The sequence below is a fragment of the Heterocephalus glaber genome, unplaced genomic scaffold, assembly GCF_053883595.1.
Source record: "Heterocephalus glaber isolate CG9 unplaced genomic scaffold, H.glaber_assembly_v1.0 deba00001569, whole genome shotgun sequence".
In the NCBI taxonomy this organism is placed as follows: Eukaryota; Metazoa; Chordata; class Mammalia; order Rodentia; family Bathyergidae; genus Heterocephalus; species Heterocephalus glaber.
In genome coordinates this window covers 301,899-310,220 of record NW_028258354.1, presented here as the reverse complement: position 1 = coordinate 310,220, position 8,322 = coordinate 301,899, and the positions used below count along the sequence as shown (strand labels likewise).

At 37.3% G+C, this 8,322-nt stretch overlaps 1 pseudogene; it reads right to left on the bottom strand.

The window, feature by feature from the left end:
* Window positions 1–1,489: 1,489 nt before the first annotated feature.
* On the bottom strand, window positions 1,490–8,077 carry LOC101709417 (olfactory receptor 9K2-like; annotated as a pseudogene).
* Between the last annotated feature and the right edge of the window lie 245 nt (window positions 8,078–8,322).

The following is an 8,322-nucleotide window of genomic DNA, read 5'->3' as shown; positions in this document are numbered from 1 at the left end:
AAATTATTTCTGATTTCATTTTTTCCAGATCCCCTTTTGTTGCCAGTTCAATGGGTCCAGGTGGTTGAGTATCAGAGTGTTCCTTCTCATTTCCCTTTGGGGTTGGTGTAGGTGATCTGGAATTCTGGTTTTGAGACTTATTTACGTGTATTCTCATTTTGACTGGTGGGGGGGGGGCTGTTGGCACCTGCACAGATTATGTCCTCTGAGCTGGGTGAGGTGGGACAGGGGCCGGGAGCTGCAGTAAGGATAGTGGCCCAAAAGCCCTTTCCTGTGGGCTGGGCCAGCAGGAGGGATGGTGGCTGGGAAGCCCCTTCCTCTGGTCCAGGAGCAGTGGGATGGTGGCTCAGAAGCCCCTACCTCTGGGCCAGGAGTGGTGGGAGGGATGGTGGCCTAGAAGCCCCTTCCTGGGCCAGGAGTGGTGGGACAGAAGGTGGCCCAAAAGCCCTTTCCTCTGGGCTGGGAGCAGAGGGAATGATGGTGGCTGGGAAGCCCCTTCCTCTGTTCCAGGAGCAGTGCGACAGTGGCTCAGAAGCCCCTACCTCTGGGCTGGGAGCAGCGAGACTCAGTACCGTGGTCTGGTGGTCCAGTGTCCTCTGTTTCTTTGTAGTGTGGAACCAGATGGCGGTACAGAGGAGTGGGGGATGGGGGGGTCCAGTGGATTGTTGCTGGGATATGGGCTGATTCGGCATGTTCCGCGTGACTCAGGACCTCGGTAGGGGGTGCGCAGACCTGGCTTTCAGAGTTTTCTTGTTTCAGATCATATTGACAATTCCAAGAAGCATGTCACAAATATTTTATAGAATATCCCTCAATTTGTTTTTGTCTGAAGTTTTTCTTGTAGGCAAACTATAGATACATGTTTTGAAAGTCAGAGAGATGAAATGACCTCATCATACCCTATCAACAAGTATAGATTATCAATATGGCTTATCACTTATGATATATGTATGAGTTTAACTCCTACCAAAGCAACCCCCCATCTTAGTATACTCAAGGAAAAAATTCAGTTGTCCCTTCTACCTCTACCAAAAGATATACATAGAAAAAGTAGCAAGGTATGGTAGTGTGCACCTATAATCCCAGATATCCAGAAGGCTGAGGCTGGAGAACTATAAATTTGAATCCTACCTGGGCAACCTAGTGAGATTCTGCCTAGAAATTTGAAAAGGGCTTGATGATGCGGCTCAGTGATTGAAGGTGCCCAGGTATGATCCTCAGTACTGGGGGTAAAAAAAAATAAAACAGAACTACATTTCTATAAATGGAGTTGCTGCAAATTTTATTGACTTCCACAATATTCAAATAAAACATTGCTCTTATAGAAGATGAGTAATGGATCAGCACAACTTCATTAATAAAAATAATTCATTTGTGATATGATTAATTTAAGAAATCCATGAATGACTTAAACTTGATCCCACATTACAAGCAAATGAAGATGAAACAATCAATCAGCCTTTAATGAGGAAATTACAAGAAAGAAGATTTAGAATATAGCTTTTTTGTTTACCAAGATTTTTCTCAAGACTTGTTTGACATCTTTATTTCTTAGAGAGTAGATCAAATGGTTTAACATGGGTATGACCAGTAAGTAAAATACTGAAGCCACCTTGTGGAAGTTCAGGACTGGTTAGAGTTGTGAGATACACAAAAGAGACATTCCCATAAAGCACACTTAAATCCCCCAGGTGAGAACTGCAAGTGGAGAAGGCTTTCTGTCTCCCTTGCCTTGAGGAGATCTTTAAGACTTTGGACACAATGCATAAGTACAATATTGCTATAATAGCTATTGTTGTCAAAATAATGAAGACAGTCAAACTCAGAGACATCATCTTATTGACAGAGATTAGAGCAGGACATCTTCTCAATTTGGTAAGAATCACAGTAGAAATGTTCAATGATTCTGGAAGCACAAAAGGATACTGAGAATGTTACACTGACTTGGAGGGTGGAACTAATCCAACCAAAGAAATAAGAACCAGTGACCACCTGAATTTACAAACCTCATAACATGTGGACACTATAAAGAAGAGGATTGCACGTGGCACTGAACTGGACATAAGCCATAACTGCCAGGACAAACCCCTCTGTCACAATGAAGAGTGAAAACAGGAAGCACTAGACAGCACAACCTGCAAGTGAGACAGTCTTTTTCTAAACAGGAATTTGTCCATGGCTTTAGGAGCAGTAACAATGGAGTAGGCGAGGTCAGAGAAGGAGATATTGTCCAGGAAAAAATATATTGGTGGGTTCAGCTGGGTATCAGTCACAATGATGTCTATCATACTACTGTTTCCCAAATGGACCATGCTGTAGACCAAAAGGAAGAGAGGAAGAAGATGCAGAACTCTGTATGCGCCCTGCAGCCTACAAGAATGAAGTCAGTTACATCTGAGTGATTTTCTGCTCCCCTGTCACCCATTGCAAGAACCTGCTAAGAGGGACAAGACAAAATTAAAGACAATTTTTATACCTGCATTTTGGTCTCATAAAATATCTTTTTCTTTGAGGTATGTTTTCATTTCTTTTTGCAACACAATTCTACTAGGTATGAATTGCTATATGCTTTTATAGAAAGTGAATATGAAGTATGTTGTAATTTCCCATAAACATGTAATAAATTATCAGTCTCATCATTTTCTGATGTATTTCTACAAATCCAGTGTTCTTCCCATTACAGCATAGTGCTTTCACTCTTAGAGAAGTATTACTTTATACCTGACTAGTTTGTCACTGGATTTATATAGTAAGTTTAACATATTTGACACTTTTGAGGGATATACAAAAATTTGTTCTCAATGTTAACTGGCAATTTAAATGTTAATTTACCATCAATGGTGTTTCTGTTTACAACAAAGAGGCAAATTAAAGAGTGATTTAAAATACCATGAATATAGACATTAAACATTATTAGAGGTCAATAGAGTATTAATAACTTGTGAGAGTTGGAAATAAGTTAGCAAAAGATTTAGTTGGGTATCTTGAACTAAAATCCTTAAAAAAAATATGCACCTAAAAAAAAATATGCACCTTCCATCTCTTGAAGTGGTTCAGATATGGTAAGATATCCATAATTTTAGAAATCTCTGTACAAATCTGTCAAGAAGCCCATTTGAACTTAACCATTTCTATGTAATTAAATAATGAAAAACTTCAGCAGGGTATTTACTATGATTTATAGTTAAGAAAAAGCCATGCTAGTTGTGAAAGCTAATATTGTGATCCCTGAAATTAAAGAAATAGATAAATGTACTTAAATTGTGATAATGACTGTTTAGACTCTATCACACATGTAAGCAGTCTGATTTATTTGTTCCATAATTTTTTTCCTTTTTCCCTCATAAAATGACTTGGTCATTTCTTTCTTGTATTCAGCTTTTAAAACTCAATTGTTATTTTATACTTTCCATTTTATCAAAGGAGAGAGATTATGTTACTTATTAAAACTAGTAAATGATATAAAAAGTATTTCTTTTTTAGTGTGACATGAATGGAAGTCATTGGATTTTGTCCTTGGCTCCCATTCTCCCTAGTGCACATGACCATTCTGTCTTCTTTATCTTCATCCTAATCCTTTGCCTCCTACTGCTCTCAACATCTTCCCATCAGATGAGATGGGAAAGAGTGATCTTTCTCTCATCCTTCTAATACCACCTTTTATAAAGATGTTAGGCACTAAACTTACAAAAGAAAAAAACTTGGTTACGTCTCAATTATGTGAGTCCTACAACACTTCTCAACCCTCCTACACCCATTCCATAATAAAATCCACCTAAATAATCTTCATTGAATTTGTTGAAAAAACCATTAGCTTTGCAAGTTAATTCTGCTATCAGGTACAAGTGTATAATATAACATGAACAAGATTAGAAATACTTAGAGAAAGTAAGAAGATCTTGTCAAAACTACTAAATTGATGCCTCACAACTTGATATTTTACAGGGGTGTAGCTGTAAATTTTCTTTGTTTTATTTTTTGTTCTTAGGTTTGGTAATCATATGATAGCGTATCATCTGAAAAGAGCAGCCAGTATCCAGGACAAGGAAATAATTATTTTGAAATTATTATTTTTTCGATACTAGTGTGTATTCATGCCATCACTCAGTCACTAAACACTTATGAGCCACCTACTGTATGGCTCATCCAGAATAAGGAAACACATGAACCGTAGAAATTCTTCTTATCAAAGTACAAATGCATTGCATTTTCTTCATTGTCTACCTTAATTTTAAAAATAACAAAGATGTTATGATCTTTGTGAAAAGAATTTTGGTTTCATTTCATTTTATTGTTATTGGTTATTTTGTTTGTTTCAGGTTTTCTTTTGTAATTCTTTCTGAGTGAATTAAGAATTAATCCCACTAAACTACACTGGACTCTATCCCCACCCATCTTTATTTTTATTTTAAAACAAGATATCCCTAAGTCACTAAATTTCCAAGGCTGGGCTTGACCTGGAGATCCTTCTGCCTCAGCCACCCAGAGGGTTTGGATTACAGGCAGGTATCACTGCCTGACAAGAGTTACTATTTTTTAGGGTGAATACTCTGATTCATTTTCTTTGAAAATAAATTTTATTCTTTAAAGCACACATAAATACTCATAGATAACTAATTATTTGGCTAAAGAAGTTTATCTTATCTCTTACATTAGTATTTCTTCATTTTTTTCCTACTTCTGAATGGTTTCATAATAGTAGATACAAGCATCCAAAATTTATGTATTTAATTCTAGAAAGGCAAAAAGTGATAAAAGTAAATAAAATAAATTGAAAATAATTTCAAAATTAAACATAAACAATAAGTTTAGCATAGATATTAAAATCTTGCTATAAAATACACTACTTTATGCTGTTTTAGGCTCTGCCCATCAATTAAGTATCACTTTCTTGACCTAACGATGTTCTTTTCATTTTCTTAACTGTGTCTTTGCCTGGAAATCCCCTGTAATTATGCACCACTTTCTACAGACAAGAGGATAGAAGAGTTGGTCCAGTAGTCCTATTCTAAGCCTTTGAGTATTTTTTTTTATCAAGTCAAAAAAGAAAATGCAAATAAACTGCTGGAATCACAATGCTTTGTCATGCTTCTCTTGCATTGTCATGCCTCTCCTGCATTGTCATGCCTCTCCCTTGCAATTAGGTATATTTTATAGGTCTCAGAATGAGAAACTAAATAATACAAAGATGAAACCACTGATGAATAAAGGGATTCCCTAATGGACTATGGAATTACATCAGAATGAATTGCTGGTGCCTTTAGTTAGCTCTTTTGCAACCATTTCAGGTAACAACAGCATAGATTGGTTGGAAAAGGGTCCCTCTGGGAGATGATAAGAATAAGTCAGTTATGCATGATATGGATGAAAAGCTCCTGGTGTATTTCATGAGAGTCACATAGGAAGAGATAATAAGAAAGAGTATCTTCACAGATTCTGGTTTTTGTTTCATATTCTGGTCTTTGTTTTAGCTTTCATTTCAAAAGTGTCTTAATTTTTAAGCTGGGTGCTTTATTTATATTTATTTATTTATTTATTGGTACATTTTAGGTATACAGTACATTTACATTTATCATTGGGGGTTTGTACCAGAACATGATGTATCTTAGTTCTTATTTTTTCTCCCATTACCTGTGCCCCTTCACCCCCTCCACCTTTCCCTATTTACACAGACTTTGATTCCATTTTTTTTCTTTCTCATAATTTTTCCTTTCCCTTCTTCCCTTTCCCCTTCCCCTCCCACCATCCCCAAACCCTTGAACCTTTTTCTATTTCAAATTAACAATTATTCATTTTAATCATTTTCATCCTTATTTACACTTTTAATTTCTCACACTAGACAAACTATTCGGTATTTACACGTGTATCCTATTTATTTCACTTAAAAGTATGGCCTCAATATACATCCATTTGGCTATAAATGTCTTTAGTTTCTCATTCTTTATGGCTGAGTAGTACTCCATTTTATTAAAAAACCACAGCTTCTTTATCCAGTTCCCAGTTGATGGGCACATGGGCTGTTTTGAAGCTTTAGCTATTATGAACTGTGCCCCTATAAACACAGGTGCACATATATCACTGTGGTATGATTCTTTTAATTCTTTGGAGAAGATTCCCAGTAGGGGAATAGTTAGGTCAAGTGGGACCTGTATTCCTAGTTCTTTGAGGTACCTCCATACTGATTTCACAGTGGTTGCACCAATCTACATTCCCACCAACAATGGAGAAGGGTTCCTTTCTCCCCACAGCCCCACCAGCATTTGTTATTGGTTGATTTCTTGATAGCAGCCATTCTTTCTGGGGTGGGGTGGAATCTCAGTGCTGTTTTCATCTGCATCTCTCAAATGACCAGTGATATTGAACATTTTTTCATATATTTATTTGCTGTTTTTACTTCTTTTTCTGAGAAATGTCTATTCATTTCAGATGCCCATTTTTGAATTAGGTCTTTGAATTTGGGGGGTCTGATTTTTTTCAGTTCTTTATATATTCTCAATAGTAGACCTTTGTCTGAGGTGCAGCTGCTAAAAATTTCTTCCCACATTGTAGGCTGTCTCTTAGCTCTGTTGGTAGTTTCTCTTGCAGTGCAGAAGCTTTTTAATATGATGAGATCCCAGTTTGTTGATTCTTTGTCCTATCTCCCATTAAGCTGTGTGTTTTAAATGTTTGCATTTCTTATGCATTGTCTTTTATTAAAAATTACATTTTATTCTTGTTTTGTATATGTTGCATTTGGATTTAGTTGCTTCAAAATGTTGTAAAATGGGTCTCTTATACAATCATCTCAGATAAAGACAGTTCAGGCTTTTATCTGTCCCTTATAGAATGTCAAACTGGTTACCCTGCCAGCTAGTAACTTCCTTTAGGGCAGCTGCCACTCTCAAAGCAGAGGACAGGTTTCTCCAGTTGCCCTCTGGTGTATGTTCACTCTCACTGATGCCAATGGTGGGTGGAACGTTGACCAGATAGGCAATTGGGTTCCTTTCAGAGACAGATCTCTGATTGTGTAGAACTAGCAGAAACTGAGGTGGCAACTGAGGGGTCATGGCCAGGGCAACTCTCTGGTGGATACCCAAAGGTCCCTCAGAAGAAACTAGCTTCTGACAGCCCATCTGGGTAATCAGCAGAAAATCTCCACATCTTGTCCCTCACTCCTCAGTGAGGTGAAAGGGGAACTCTGTCAGTGATCATTAGACATCCTCTGTCTTAGAGTGATCTGAAACAAGGCCATCAGAGCCCTTTCTTAAGCTTCCATTAAGAGTTGAGCTAAAGGTTTGGACTGTTTTCTCTACTGCTAATAAGACAGACCTCTAGATAAATAAAAATAAATAAATAAATCTTTGATAGATTAAAAGCTACCTAAACCTCTCCCCCCACCCCAGGCATGGTCTTCATCATTTATGTGGGTAGGGGTAAAAATGTCTTTGCCAATAGATTATGGACTTTGGAACATTGACTGTGGATGTATAAAGTGCTATATTGTGATTTTTTTGGATGTTTAACCAGCTTGAGCTTTATTTGGACTTTTTCTCTCTGCTAGTGAGTTTAAAAGTCCCCTTAAATTCTTCCCCAACTTTTTGGAAGTTTATTTCAGAATCCCTAATAGTCAGACCTCTCCTCCTTCCAGAAAGTCAGACTAAGCTTACTCGCAACAACTGTTTTGTTTTACATTAGGGAAAATAACAATCAGTAACTTGCATTTGTATTTTTGCATGCTAACTAGAATATGGGACTATTTGGGTCAGCCATTTTCTTCATTCATGCATGTGTAGGAAGTCAATAAAAGTGCCTTTACTATATAGATTGTGGCTGCTAGGAGGACCTATGAGTTTCAAATACTTAGTGAATTTAAAATGGACCTTAAAGGAGTAGCCTTGTCTTGCTGATAAAAGTTACCTAAATGACTGGATAGACAACAAAATTTTCTCAGAGCTTTCTCTACCCTAGGGCCCAGGGAAGAATGTCTGACTTACCATCTCTGGAGTGATCTCTTTTGCAGGAAAAGTGGCCTAATTTGACTGCTGACCTATTTTCCTCTCTTTCAAGGAATTAGAAAGCAATGCATTAAATCTCTTGGTTTGCTAGCAATACTGCCTTCTTTAAACATGAGATTGTTATGGCTGAAGTCAATTGTAACTTGCTTTGAGAGTACCTACTGGAGTAATAATATGAGTTCCCTTAGATTAGAAGATGCAGAAACAAATCCAGACATACTCAGCCACCTCATCTTAACAAAGGAGCCAACCACCCACATTGGAGGAAAGATAGCCTATTTAACAAATGGTGTTGGAAAAATTGGATTTCAACCTGCCAAAGATTGAA